The sequence below is a fragment of the Microcaecilia unicolor genome, chromosome 4, assembly GCF_901765095.1.
Source record: "Microcaecilia unicolor chromosome 4, aMicUni1.1, whole genome shotgun sequence".
Taxonomy (NCBI): Eukaryota; Metazoa; Chordata; class Amphibia; order Gymnophiona; family Siphonopidae; genus Microcaecilia; species Microcaecilia unicolor.
Window position 1 is genome coordinate 201,125,211 of NC_044034.1, and position 16,054 is coordinate 201,141,264.

At 43.7% G+C, this 16,054-nt stretch overlaps 1 protein-coding gene across 4 annotated transcripts in view; it reads right to left on the reverse strand.

The window, feature by feature from the left end:
- The window catches only part of KCNQ1 (potassium voltage-gated channel subfamily Q member 1), a 1,547,560-nt gene that overhangs the window by 1,012,301 nt on the left and 519,205 nt on the right, over window positions 1–16,054 (reverse strand). The gene's annotated exons all lie outside the window — the stretch shown is intronic.

Here is a 16,054-nt window from a genome sequence, read left to right on the forward strand (position 1 = left end):
CAAACTTACAAAATCAGCAAGGGATCAAATACTTATTTCCCCCACTGTAACAAATTCTTTGTTTAAGACATTGTTCAGTATTCTTGTAAGGGAGTGGTGGTTTGCCAGTGGAATGCATTACATACAAAATAAAGGAACCCCACCATAATAACCTTCCGTAAACATCATGGGATTGCAGGCTGGGTAATTCTATAGTGGAACACACATAGGAAACATTGTTAATATAGTAATTTTGAAACACAAATGCTCAGTAAGCTCCGCCTGCTCCAGAGACATCTGTTGACCTATAGAATAGGGAGCCTAGCATTCAATTTCAGCGCTTCAGTGATTGTTTTTCTTAATGACCCCTTTCAGTGTTAGAGACAAACAAGACATACTCCAGTAAAAAACATAAGTTGTAAAAGCAGAAATGACAAAGACTGAATGTCCTTTAATAGTAGAGCACAGCAGAATTTCTAGAAAAGATGGAGAAGTGAGATGTTTATATCTATACATCTTCCGTACCCTGGTACAATCAATGGTAATAAGTCATCTGGATTACTGCAACACACTGTATGCTGGCTGTAAAGAACAGACTATCAAAAAAACTCCAAACTGCCCAAAATACTGCCACCAGACTCATATTTGGAAAAACTAAATATGAAAGTGCAAAACCCTTGAGAGAAACTTCACTGGCTCCCACTTAAGGAATGCATTGCATTCAAGATCTGCACGATTGTACACAAAATCATTCACGCAGACACCCCAATCTATATGCTAAACCTCGTGGACCTACCCCCCAGAAACGCCACAAGATCATCCCGCAAATTTCTCAACCTGCACTTCCCCAGCTGCAAAGGACTAAAATACAAGCTGATGCATGCTACGACCTTCTCTTACATGAGCACGCAGTTATGGAATGCACTACCCACAGACCTGAAAACGATCAACGAAATAACTATCTTTCGCAAATCTCTAAAGACATATTTCTTCAACAAAGCCTACAATGAGAACTGATAGTCTCACTAACCCACCTCACCAACCCACTCAGTTATGAAAACCCACCTTCTACACCTACCCTAATCACTTCCTTCTTTCTTCACTCTTCCCTTACTTAATCTCTACACCATACTAACTGTATCTGATATCCTGCTTTGACAATGCTAACAAAGATATGTAAGCCACATTGAGCCTGCAAATAGGTGGGAAAATGTGGGATACAAATGCAATAAATAAATAAAAATATTTTATTTAAAGATTATTCCATTCTACTAACCTCTTTCACTCCTAGGCAAATTACAAAGAGCACAGAAAATAATAAAATCATAGAAGGGTGAAGGCTGAAGCATCTAGGGCTCTTCAGCTTGGAGAAGAGATGGCTGAAGGGACATATGATAGAGGTCTATAAAATAATGAGTGGAGTGGAACAGGTAGACGAGAATCGTTTGTTTACTCTTTCCTAAAATACTAGGACTAGGGGGCATGCAATGAAGCTACAAATTAGTAACTTTAATACGAATTGGAGAAAATATTTCTTCACTAAATGTGTAATTAAAGTCTGGAATTCGTTGCCAGAAAATGTGGTAAAGGCGGTTAGCTTAGCGGGATTTAAAAACGGCTTCCTAAAGGAAAGGTCCATAGACTATTATTAAATTGACTTGGGGAAAATCCACTGTTTATTTCTGGGATAAGCAGCATAAAATGTATTGAACTTTTTTGGGATCTTGCCAGGTATTTGTGACCTGGATTGGCCACTGTTGGAAACAGAATGCTGGGCTTGATGGACTTTTGGTCTGTCCCAGTGTGGCAATACTTATGTACTAAGCTGTGGTAGGGCTAACGTGTGGGTACTGCACATCAAATCAACGCTATTGCTGGGATAGTGTGGGCACCCAATTGTAATTTTGAAGAGAAGTACTGGATATTGCTCTATTTCCTGGGCATCTGAAATGGGCTTTGCGCACGGGAAAGTCCCATGTTAGCATGCACTAAGCCCATTTACTAGCACATTTTAGTAGACATACCCCAAATAGTCTAACCTTTATTGCAAGGTAAGGTTGTTCCAGAGTGTGGGTGCAGTGACGTTAAATATGGAATAGCAAATAATGTTTAGCCAGATAATCTTAAGGGATGGGAGTAAGGAATCAGGTACCAAAACAAAAATGGAACTAGACTAGAATGCAAAACTTTAGGAACTAGTGCTAACAGTTTAATGGGAATCCTGTGTGACACTAGCAGCCAACGTTCTGAATAAAAGGAAAAGATTTATGGTAATGAAGCAGCAGGGCCGCTGAGAGCCAGAGCCGGGCCCGGGACAAGGCCGCCCCCGGGCCCCCCCCCCCCCCCCACCACCCGAGGTCGTCGTCGTCGCTGGGCCCCCCCCCCCCCACCCACCCGAGGTCGCCAGCACCCCCTCCACCCGCTACCAGGCCGGGCCCTGCACTAACCTTAAACGCCTCCTTTCAGCACGTTTGCAGCAAGCAGCAGCAGGGCAGACCTCTCTTTCCTTCCGTGCCCCGCCCTCGCAGACGTTACGTCAGGCGAGGGCGGGACACAGAAGGAGTGGCCTGCCCTGCTGCTGCTTGCTGCGAACGTGGTGAAAGGAGGCATTTAAGTTTAGTGCTGGGAGCGAGGGAGGGTGGGTCGGACTGCGGTGTCGCTGGGCCCCCTCCAGAGGCCCGGGCCCGAGGACTTTTGTCCCCCGTCCCCCCCCTCTCGGCGGCCCTGGGAGGCAGGAAACTCTTTCTCCAGGATTCCATGTCAATGTTTATTTATCAGCACAATCTTTATAAGCCCACACAAAGAACATTACTTATCTATATGTTGCATCTTTGCTTTACTACTACTACTTATTTCTATAGCGTTACAAGGCATACACAGCGCTGTAATTATCAATTATCAATCAACTATCAATTAAAATGGTCTATTACATATTGTGTTGACATTGTAAGTAGTATACTCTGCCATACTTTGTATTGTTATTTGAATGTTTTTACTGCTGTAATTGCCTATTGCTCATGTTTGTTCTACTCTTACTGTACACCACCTTGAGTGAATTCCTTCAAAAAGGTGGTAAATAAATCCTAATAAACAAATCATTCCTTGATAATAAGATAGTGGATTGCGGTCAGCCAGCTTAGGAGCAAAAGCCCAATGTACACACTGCATGGATGGTAGAAGGACTTGGCTGTCATCTGCAAGCAAAGAGGGGTCTATGCAATAGGAATGTGTATGTGTTAGCATGCATTAGACTTGATAGCATGCCTTAGATTTAATGCATTCAATGACAGAATGTTCTGTGTTAATTTTTTTATTAAAATGTACATGTGAATTTAATCAAAAAGATATCAGAAAATCAGGACAGTTCCAAAAATGACTCAAACACAATTTTTTTTTTTTTTGGAGGGGGCACATTCCTACTACATAGGCAGTATATATATTTTTTGGGCATTGATTTGCCCTAGTTTTTTCACATTTGCAAATTCATTTTAGAGGCAATTTCAGTGACCTATGAACTTGCTTAGTACATGGGCACTTTTAGCATGCACAGTCTGTTGTCTGCTAGCATAAAGTACAGGCATACAAAACGCACTTGTCTAATCTGAGATAGGGTGGATAAAAAGGCACACGCATATCTGAAAATCAAATGCATATAATCTATTATTCTGGTCTAAACTTTAGTCAAATTATGCTAAATTTCATAAGTTACTGAAGAAGTTTCTATTCAGGAAGTATTTTTGCCCTAGTGCTAGGGTTTTGTTTTGAATTTTTATTATCTTATTGTAATATTCCTGGGAGTGCTCAGCTTCTGCAATTGTAAGCCACAATGAATATTTAAAGGCATGGGTGGGATGCAAATATCATGAAATGTAATATAACATGGCATTGGAAATGCCTAATCTTAACCCATCTAACATTATGTGCATTCTGGAAGCTTATATGTAATTTTTGCTGGGAAAGGGAGGAAATTTTCAAGCTAGGCTAATATACGGGTAAATGCCTCTGAAATTATTATTAATTTAGATTTTGCTCACACCTTTTTTCAGTAGTAGTTCAAGGTGAGTTGCATTCAGGTACACTGGGTATTTTTCTGTCCCTGGAGCGCTCACAATCTAATTTTGTACCTGAGGCAATGCAGCGTTAAGTGACTTGCCCAACATCACAAGGAGCAGTAGTGGGATTTGAACCAGCCACCTCTGGATGTCAAGACGGGTGCTCTAACCACTAGTCCACTCCTCCACTCTAAGTTGGTTTAAACAGGACATCAACATTTAGCAATCAAGAATGCATACAAGTGACAAGAATATCAGCACATATGTGACCATCTCTGAGAAAAGTGGACTAAAGTCACCAGAAACAAAAAATTAGGTTTTAATGAATTCTGTTAGAGCAAACAATTTATAATACAACAGTAGAGGAGTGTGGTAGCCGTGTTAGTCCACTCTTAAGGTTATCAATAGAAATCAAACAAAATAAAACATGGAAAAGAAAATAAGATGAGTCCGATCTGACGAAGAAGGGCAACCTTCGAAAGCTAATCAAGAAATGTATTAAGTTATGTCCAATAAAAAAGGTATCATCTTATTTTCTTTTCCATGTTTTATTTTGTTTGATTTCTATTGATAATACAATAGTACAAACCCCCTCTTTTAATATGAAAAAAAAAAACATTACAGAAATTCAAACATGGAACTTCTGTCATTCTCAACATTTTGGATCCACTACTCTAGTCACCTTTTCCCAGAGACAGTTACATATATGCGTAAATAGTAATATTCTGGCTATGCGCTGTTCTATAAACTGGCACATATAGGGTGTAATTTGAAGGGTGAAGTGCACATAGGTAGAGTCTGGGAAAAGTGCACATTTATATGTACATTATAGAATACTGTGTTTTTTTCTGGCAATCTAGGCTCGAGAATTTATATCAATTCCATGGCTTGTGTGAGCGGCTGTGCCTAAATTTTATCTGATCAATATTTAAAAAGATTTAACTGGCCCCTGACCAGTTAAATCACTTATTTAGGGCTATCCGTAAATTTTCAGCAGCATTTAACCAGTTATCACTGCTGAAAATTAATGGTTAGAGAAACATAGAAACATGACTGCAGGTAAGGGCCAAATGGCCCATCCAGTCTGCCCTTCCTCATTAACTCCTCCTTTTCCTAAGGAATTCCATGTGCCTGTCCCACACTTTCTTAAATTCAGACTGAATCCTTGTCTCCATGACCTTCCACCAGTAGACCATTCCATGTATCCACCACTCTTTCCGTGAAATATAATTAAATCTTAGTTGCCAATCTTTGGCGCGCTAGCCGCGGCAAGCTCTATGCCAGCTTGGAGCTGGAGTTAGGGTTTGCAGATCATTGGGGAGGGATGGTGAGCCCTGTCCAGCATGCATCTGCGTGCTAGCTGGCCCCCATTCCCCCCCCCCCCCCAGAAACCAATGACCCCCCCCCCCCAGCGACAGGGGGCTGGAGGCTCGGCAGACCTCCGGTCCCCTTGACCCCCCCCCCCCCGACAGATTCAGGAGGGGCTAGAGATCCGGTGGGTCTCCAGCCCCCCTGACCCCCCCCCCCCAGCATTAGCAAGAAGTCCCTGGTGGTCCAGTGGGCCGCTGTCAAACCCCCCCTACCTTGAGTTGGAGGGAGGTAGCCTCCCTCCTCTTCCTTCGACGCTGCCTGCAAAATGGTAGCACCCAGCCTGCCCAGTGTATCCTCGAATGCCCTTGGCGGAGGGTTGTCGGTCGCACACTGGGCCACCAGGGACTTCTTAGAAGTGCTGGGGGGGGGGGGACTATGAGAGGCTGGAGACCCACCAGATCTCCAGCCCTCCCTGAACCTGTGTCAGGGAGATCAGAGGGCCGCCTGACCTCCAGCCCCCATTTTGCCTTGCTCAGGGCAGGAGTAGATGGGTCTGGTGGTCCCATGGACCTCCAGCTCCTCTGTTTGACAGGTCTGGGCTTTTGACAGCCCAGACCTGTCAAATAAGTGCGGGAGGATTGTGCATGCTCAGGCACAATCCTCCCGCATTTCTACTCCATTATCAGAGAAATTGCGTGCTTATATTTGCATGTCATTATTTCTAATCATGGGTCCAATAATGCCCCGCGCTGTTCCAGCGCTATTTTTAGAGCGCTGTTTGGAACAGCGGAGGGCTTTTGATCATCTGCTTCTCAGAAAGTCAGCAGTATCAGCCTGAACTGCCCGCATGGCACAGTTCAAAATTACAGAACTGAGTTGCAGCATTGGGAAATGCAGTGTTTCAGAGGGAGCTCTGCAAACAGCAAGGCTGGTGGAGTAGGTGACAAACTGCCAAGCATCACTAGTTGCCTGGGAGTAACAAATATGACAATGAGGAAGATCAAATGAAAGCTGGGGGGGGAGGAGAGAGAGAGAGAGAGACTTGGTGAAAGCTGGGGGGCTATCAAATAGAGAGACTGAGGGTATATGAGAGAAAGAAAAAAGACTAGGTGACTAGGGGGTATAACAGAAACAGAGAGAGGAAAAGAGAAAGAAATATTGTATGTATTGTATGAAGGCTTATAAAGGGGTATGAAAGAGAGAGGAGATAAGACTGAGTAAAGGTTGGGAGGAGGGGTATGAGAGAGAGAGACTGGGTGAAGGCAGGGGTTACGTGAGAGAGAGACTGGGCGAAGGCTAAGGGTTACGTGAGTGAGAAACAGAGAGACTGGGCGAAGGCTGTGGGTTACTTGAGAGAGAAAGAGAGAGACTGGGTGAAGGCTGGGGATTATGTGAGAGAGAAAGAGAGAGACTGGGTGAAGGCTGCGGATTATGTGAGAGAGACTGGGTGAAGGCTGCGGATTATGTGAGAGAGACTGGGTGAAGGCTGCGGATTATGTGAGAGAGAAAGAGAGAGACTGGGTGAAGGCTGGGGATTATGTGAGAGATATTGGGTGAAGGCTGGGGGTGACATGAAAGAGAGAGAAAGAGACAGAGAAAGAGAACGGGGCAAAGCTGTGGGGGAGCGGGAGGGATGGGATGGTATGAGAGAGAGAGAGAGAGAGAGAGAGAGAGAGAGAGAGAGAGAGATGGTGAAGGCTGGTGAGGGGAAATGAGAGGAAAGAATGGTGGAGACCCAGGCTATGGTGATACATGAAACAAAGAAGCAATTTCCTTTATCTATCAAGTCCTGCTGTCCCACAGCTGACAACCTGCTTTGGGAAGGAAGACTGCTGGCTTCTGACAGTGATATTTGCGGAGAGACTGATTTACTAAAGTTTCTTTGCCTACAGACACAGAATAGGAAAAGAGCCTTAGAAATGTTTCTTAAAAATCTACTGATGATCTGAAATTCCATCCCCTCCTCCCAAAACTTCACTGGAGACAATGTTGTAGGGGTGGGGAAGGAGAAGCAAGAGAGGTCTGCACCACTGGTTCTTACCTTTTTGAGCTGGCTCCTAGATTCAATGTACTTATGTCAAGGCCTGTCTTAAACAATAGCCCATTAAAACTAAACCAACCATTTACCATACAGCAAAGCGCCATTGGGCATGTGATCAAGGAGTGAGTAATCTTTTTCTTTATGCATGTTTATCTGTGAGGGTGCATTCCTATTGTGAGCCCACTAGGGTCAGAGAAAGTACCTGCATTTAATATATGCAAACTGCTTTTGTTGTACCCACAGAAAGGCGGTATATCAAGTCCATGACCCTTGGCTTTACCTGCAAGTTTAAAATGCATGCAAGAGGACTTCCGGTCGGGACATGAGCTGAGCAGCAGCGTGTGGCTCGAGCTCTGAGACCCCTGCCCAAAATTTAAACTAATCGGAAGTCAGATCTCGCGGAAAGTGGGGTAATTTATGGACAAATACCTCAGCAGGTCTCCATTAGCGATGGCACAAAAATCTGCGAAAAAAGAGAAAATAAAGACGAACGCGCAGGAGACCAAGATGGCGGAAATACCCGCTCCGCAAATGGAAGGCTTTTCGGAAGCACAACTCCAGCAAATCACGATGGCAGTAGCGAAGGCATGGGACCCAAAATGGGCGGCAGTAGAGCACAAGTTGGAAGAACTTAATACAAGGCTAGATGGAGTGGGCATTCGAATGGGGGACCTCGAAACCCGAGTGTCGGCCCTGGAAGATGAAGGACGCGGATATGGCCCAGACATAGCCACCCTCACAAAACAGCTCCACGAATACCACAACAAATTAGAGGATTTAGAAAATCGCTCCAGGAGGAGCAATATACGGTTGGTGGGGATACCAGAAACAATCCCTGAAAAGAATTTAACCACCTGGCTTGAAACATGGCTAGCCAAAGAACTAGCACTAACAGACACCATGGGGCCGGTCGTAGTAGAACGAGCTCACCGCGTGGGACGCAAGGCTGAAGAACAAGCGCGCTCGCGAGTAATTATAGCCAAGATATTAAACTATAGGCATCGGATGGAGATTTTGCAGGGATTCAGGATGCGGAGGGACTCTTTGACACACGATGGGCACAAAGTATTAATTTTTCAAGATTTCTCGACAGAGGTGCAACTGCGGAGGCGACAGTACCATCCGTTATGCTCTGCACTTGTGAATAAAGGCATAAGGTTTTCCCTCCAATTTCCGGCAACTCTGCGGATGTTAATCCAGGGACAGTGGAAATCATTTAAAACGGTAACGGAAGCAAAGAAAGCAGCGCTGGAAGAAGGCTTACTAGAAAAAAATCTAGTGGTAACGCGATTCAGCAAGGCACCAGAGAAAAAAGGTACATTTGGCAGAGTGGGCAGGGGCCTCATGTGCCTAGGGGGTCACTTCTCCACAGACAGGCTAGACCTGGAGCGAGAGAAGGGGGGTTTAATAGAGAGGGGGGGGGGAGGAAAGCGGGAAGGGGGTGGGGGAGGAATAAGGAGGATAGAGGATATGGGGGGGGGGAAAAGAAATAGTAGGGATAGACAAAGGTAAAAAGATAGGGGTAAAAAACGGGTTAAGCGGGCTCCCAAATAGAACATATGAGGGGGAAACACGGGTAGCAGAATTAGCAGACAAACTAGCCACAAAAGATCACAATGCCGGTCAGATTAACAACCTGGAATGTCGGGGGGATTAACTCCCCGATCAAACGAGCTAAAATCCTAACGGCCCTGAAGCGTCATAACGCGGACATAGCATGTCTGCAAGAAACACATTTATCAGACCTAGAACATGCCAAGTTGAAGAGGAGTTGGGTGGGGGAGGTGTTTTCCTTGGAGGCCCTCAGGAAGAAAGGAGGGATTGCAATTTTATTTAGGAAAGGATTAACATATAAGGCCTCCTGGGAGGACTCTGGGGAAGACGGGAGATATTTAATTTTAAAAATATGGCTATCCGGTATGGAACTTATACTGGTAACAGTCTACAGGCCAAACATACATGACCCCTCATTCCTGAGGTCCCTGATGGCCAAATGTGCTAAATATAATAACAAAAGATTGGTAGTGGTGGGGGATTTTAATTTAGTGTTTAACCCTCAAATGGACTGCTCAAACAGAGACTCTTCCCATCACATAGGCACAAGGGCTAGAGAATTAGGGTCGTTTTCTAAAACACTTAACTTGGTGGACGCATGGAGAACATTGCACCCGACTGAAAGAGAGTATTCTTATAGGTCTAGAGCCCACGACACATTAAGTAGGTTGGATTATATTTTGATAGACAGTTTAACACTACCACATTTAATAGGGGCAACCATTGGCCCGGAAGAAATATCAGACCATGCGGCCGTATGGATAGATTTAGAGCTGCAAGCAGATAACCAAAGTGGGAGAGGGTGGAGATTCCCGGCATACTTATATACTGATGAGAAATTTATCAAATATTTACATATGAAATGGGAAGATTACGCCCAGAACAATAGACAACATGTTCAGACGCAATCAGTCCTCTTCTGGGAAGCGTCCAAGGCGGTCTTGAGGGGGGAAATTTTGGTATATTGCAGCAAAAAGAATAAAAGTAGAGCAGCAGGAATCCTGTTATTAGAATCCAGATTGAAAAAGCTCAGAAGAGATATACCCAGAATTCAACCAAGGTAAATCTAGACACAGTGAAGTCACTGCAAATTGCCTTAAATACTAAACTACATGAAATTGAAAATAGATCGGCTCTATACTATAAATACAGACTTCATAGATTTGGGAATAAATCGGGACGCTTGTTGGCAGGAGTAATTAAAGGATGGGGGGGTTCTAGGACAGTGGCCACAATAAGGAATAGTCAGGGTAGGTTAACCAGCAACCCTAAAGAAATTACCCAAGTCTTCACTGAATATTTTCAGACTCTGTACACTAACCAAACACAATTATCAGAGACAGCTTTAAGTGATTATTTGAGAAACATTAGGCTACCACAGATTACTCAGCAACAGCGGGAAGGCTTAAATTTGCCACTAACACTAGTAGAATTACAGAAGGCAATAAAAGAGTTAAAATTAAGATCAGCCCCAAGTCCAGATGGGCTATCAGGGGAGTATTATAAACTAATACCACCACAGGCACAAGCTCATCTACTAGCTTATTATGAAGAAGTGATTGAGATGGGAGAACTACCCGCATATGCCAATGTAGCATACATAACATTGATACCAAAGGCGGGCAAGTCACCAGAAAGACCAGGGTCCTACAGGCCCATCTCACTGCTGAACGTAGAAGTCAAATTATTAGCAAAAATTATGGCAGAACGCTTGGCGCAATGCTTGCCTGACCTGGTGAGCCAAAACTAAGTAGGGTTTATTCGGAGAAGACGGGCAGTACACAATGTTCGAAAGCTACTGGTAGCCTTGTCGGTATGCAAGACAAAAAAAATACCGGTTTGGATACTAAGCTTGGATGCCGAAAAGGCGTTTGACCACGTCAATTGGGAATACTTGGAACAAGTACTGACGAGAATGGGTATCACGGGATGGTTTAGGGAGGTAATAAAATCACTATATAATAACCCTAGAGCCAGTGTAATTGTCAATGGGGGGAAGGGCAATGAATTTCGGATTAGCAAAGGAACTAGACAGGGATGTCCGCTCTCCCCACTCCTTTTTGGTACTGGCATTAGAACCACTATTAAGAACTATCGTGGCCAACCAAGAAATACAGGGAGTTACAGTGGCGGGCCGGCAAATAAAAGTGCTGGCCTACGCAGATGACCTGTTATTGGTATTAACTGACCCAGCACACTCTCTGGGCTGTTTATTACAGGAAGTACAGAGGTTTGGGGAAATCTCGGGGTTTAAGCTAAACATCACGAAATCTTGTGTTCTTCCGGTGGGCACAGAAGGGGTAGAGAGGTGGACAGGTACGCAATCATTACAGTGGACGGAAGAACCCATAACATACCTAGGGGTAAAGATACCGGCAGATCTCAGACAATTATATAAAATAAATGTAGCTAAATTGCTAAAAGAGACAGAAGACAGACTGGGCATGTGGGGATCCCTGCCTATCTCACTATTAGGGCGGATAGCCTTATACAATATGTGTATAACCCCAAAGTGGTTGTACGTTTTTCAGACACTACCACTGTTTCTGAAGAGACAAGACGAACAGAAACTAAATCAGTTGGTACAACGTTTCCTGTGGCGGGGGAGAAAACCACGCCTGCCAGTAACTACATTAACCATCCCAGTTGAATATGGGGGCCTAGGATTGTTAAGTGTGAGACATTTGACAGTGGCCAGTGGAATGCGACACATCAACGACTGGTTCAGGGGGACGACAGAATTTTCTAACACAGATCTGGAATTACAGCTGGAACCAAAGTGGCATTTCACAAATTATCTACACGTAGGAGGGACAGTAATTCCAGAAGTCTTGAAATATGCAATGATAATGCCCACTGCGAAAGCAGTGTGGAGATGGATATGCAAGCTACATAAATTCTCCGCCAATGTCACGCCCTTCCGATCTATATGTGGCAATCTGGACTTTGAACCGGGACAAATATATGGGACATTTCAGAAGTGGAAGCGACGAGGGGAGGTGTACCTCCTCCAAGTATTAACCACAGAAGGCAAGATTAAGAACTTTGCGGAATTGCAAAGAGAATATGGATTGCCTGACAAAGACAGATTTCACTACCAGCAGCTAAAACATTATGTACATTCTTTACCGTGGGAAGATCTCACGGAGGAGAAATGTCAAATGCATTTTCCTTGGCAGCTCAGCAGGAAGTACCACTTGCATTTCACCACAGGTATATTAGAGATACGGCCGCAGAATTGGATTACAAAAAACTAGCACAGCAGTGGAGTGCAGATCTGATGCAGACAGTAACAGAGGCACGGATAAAAGCGCATATCCTGACCATGAGGCACTCCACTACAGCCGCACTACACTGGGAACAGCAGTACAGGCTGGCTGTGCCGGCGTATATAGCGCCCAGACAAGCTTTCCATATGGGTGTGTCACCCTGGGGATCATGCCCCAGATGTGATTGTGCTGGAGCAACCTTGGGTCACATGATATGGAACTGCTCAGCAGTGGTGGAATTTTGGAAAGGATTGCTCGCTTATGTATCACAATTGTGGAAATCACCTTGGATTTATGATGTGGCGATTCTCTTTGGTCATTTCAGACTAAATAAACCAACACAGAGAGGATATACAGAATTTGCTTCAAAGACGGTTATAATTGCTAAGCAAGTTATTCTGGCCGAATGGCTCTCGCCCAGGCCACCATTCAGACAACAGTGGAGAACACGAATGTTGATGTTGATGAGGGTAGAATGGATGGGTGTAAAGAACTGGGAATCGATAGAAGGGAAGAAATTTGAAGCGTGTTGGAGTCCCCTTTTAAACACGCTCCCGCAAGCAGCCCACAGTTACCTGATAAACTTCTAAATGGGGAGGATGAAGAAGACGGTGAAACAGGGAACACGAACAGACAGAGTTGGAGGTTTTGGGGAGGGGAGCGTAGACTCTTTGGTTAAGAATTACTCTTTGGTTAAGGATTAAGCAAACCCAATAACCAAGAAGAGAGGGAGGGAAAGGGTAACAAGGGAGAGGGGGGAAGGGAAAGGGAGGGGGGGGGGGGGAAAAGTAAATAGAAGAATCAAGATTTGTAACATAGATGTAGTAGATCTTAAAAGTTGTGCACATATGAATAAAAGGAAACGCTAATTAAGGTTAAGATATTCACATTGATGTTAATGGGTTGAATAAATTAAGTAGAATTGGTAACAGAGACGAAGCAAGAGCCATAGAGAGATCTAACATAAAAACCTGGACTCAGATATGTATGTACCTGAAGTAGAACTCAGGATCAGGTAGTCGAAGACATAAAAGACTAAGACAGAGAGAACGGTTTCAATATAAACAAGAGAGCCCAGAGTTATGATCAGGATTACTTTGACCTGTCACAGATCTTATGTAATATGAATATATGTGTGTTCCAATGTTGAATATTGTATACTTGAGCATTTAATAAAAAAGATTTAAACATAAAATGCATGCAAATTGCTTGTGAACATGTATACCTACAAATTAACACACATAGAATCAATTTGCATGTGCAAAACCCACAAATGTGTGAAAAAAAGCATGAAAAATTACACAAAAACCACTACACCATTTAAAATGAAGACTAACAATTTTATTTTGGTCATGTACATCCCTCTTTTTTCTTTTTTTTTAATCACCATGCCCTTGTAAGTCTGCCTTCACTACATTCCATCAGGGTTGGCAAGTGATTTCAGACTAGCAAAGAGTGTGATCTAGTCCAGATGTTACTCCTCTGCACACAGGAAGCTGTAGCTGTGCTTTTGTTAAAGTTGTTATGGCCACTTTATAAGTCTCCTATGTGCAGTGGGGCAGAAAGGATTTGATGAATCTTTTCTTAAGAAAGTCGAATCAGGCAGCTAATGCCACTCTTCTGTGTGTGCCCTGCAAATCACTATCATCACCTGCTGCTGTAATGGCTGCAGGAATGCTGGTAATTTTTGACTCTTCTTTTCACTGAACTAATAATTAAAATATCCAGAGCTCTCAGAGTTGGGCATTTCAACCAATGCATAGCCAGAACACGTCTCTTTGCATGTAGTGATTTCTAATTGCAAGGCTCTTCTGTTAATACTAGTCATAAAGAAACTAGTTGGACATTAAATCTAGTGCACAAAAGTGTCAGCTTCTGCAGCTGAAACTGTTAGGGGGAGATAAACAGCAGTTTATCAAAACTTCAGGGTCTCCCCAGCTAAGAAGATAAAGTGCTCAATGGAAGGACTTCAACATGATAAATATGCAGGAACAGGTGGCTGCAATTAAACCTTTACAACTCAAGATAGGAAAGGTGATAAACCTCTTACATCAGTACTCATGTTTTGGTCATTTCAGTAAATCACCATGGGACAGATTTACTGACTTATTTATTCTGAAAATAGACAGAAAAATGGAGGGGGGTCTGTGGAAGATGGGCTTCAGCAAGCCACAAGCTGCCTCCATTTCAGAAATTTCATGTGAATAAAACTTTTTTTAATCTGATAATGCTCTGTTTTCCCATTCATTGACTACAAAGTATTTCTGAAGGTCAAACAGAAATTATCGTATTATTCTGTAGTGCAAAAGTGTATCCCGAGACATACACTCCTTTAGGAAGATAGAACAAATCTGTTGAACTAAAGAGGATAATTAGAAGTCAACTGTCAAGTGCTTGCAACTCAATTTCTCCTGATTTCTTTCATCTTTGTACCTTCTGTTCCAGGGGTGTCTGCCGCAAGAAATGATTTAAGAAGGCACTCCAAAGCTTGAATATAATCAGGGTCGGATTTAAGAGGTTGGCGCCTATAGGCAGGACAGAACAGCGATGGGGAGGGGAGGTTTCTCTTGCAGAGATCATAGAGCTTGGTAGTAATGTAAGCAGATTGTTTAGACCAGATATCCGGTGGCTTCAAAATTTGATGTCCAAAGCAGTTGCCTTTGTTGTCTATACCTAAATCCGGGCCCGGGTTCAACACTGCAGATGCATTTCAAAGAGTTAAAGTGACAAGCAGAAGTCAAGTACTGGCACAGACTACTTGAAAGTGAAAAATAATATTTCCTGGGATATCACAAGGGCATTCATAAACTAAAGAAAATAGGGGGAGGGAGGGGCCACAATATTGACATCTGTAAACTGCCCAACTTTATGGACCTCAAAAGACTCTTAGTAATGCTAGCAATGGGCTGGGCCCTACCACTAAGCAAACTGTGTTTTTGCACCAGTGGCATAGCTATGGTTAAGTGTGGGTGAGCAGAGGCCCACTCAGCGCTGGCATCATACCTATCTCTCCCTCACTTCTGCCAGCAACTCCCATATATGTCCCACCCTGGGAGTACCTCCGCAGCATCCCTGGTGGCCGAAGCAACTTATTTTCACTGCTTCATGGCCCCACAGGCTTTCCCTTTGCCGCATCCCGCCATCACTGATGTCACTTCCTGTTTCCTCTCTGGCAGGACACAGTGGAGGTAAACCTGTGGGGCCACAGAGGCATCCAAAATGAGCTGCCGGGGATGCCACTGAGGTACACCGGAGAAGGTTGGGGAGGGTTTAGAGAGAGGGGCAGCTACCAGTCTGTGGGTGGGGGGAGGGGAGGGGCTGAGGGAAAGGTTTTAAAAAATTGTATTTTATATATCTACGGGGTAGATCGAAAGGTCCACCCAAGTTAACTCTGTGCCCACCCAAATTACCAGGTCTGGTACTTTGGTTTTGCACATGACACCACTTTTCTGCCCTGTTTTTGAGACCCTAGAATGAGTCTTTCCATATTCCCTAGAGATTGCCCCTGACCAGCAACACAGAGAATGGCTAGTGTGGTTGCCAGGTTAGCCCACTTTAAAGGTAATAAATAGAAATAAAATAAAACAAAGGAAAGGAAAGGAAAAGTAAGGTAATACCTCTTTTATTAGGCTAATTTAATACATTTTTTTCTAATTCTTTCAAAGGCAGATTGTATATGGGCAAAAGATGACATATATCAATATATTAGTGAGACATAAGAAGCACATCAATTACAGTTGATGGAAAGTTGGGTGAAGGGAGGAAGAATGAGAAACAGGGAGAGGTGGATGGGTAATCAGAAGGTGACAAATTAATATAATGATATGGTTCATAATGTGTTATGAAAC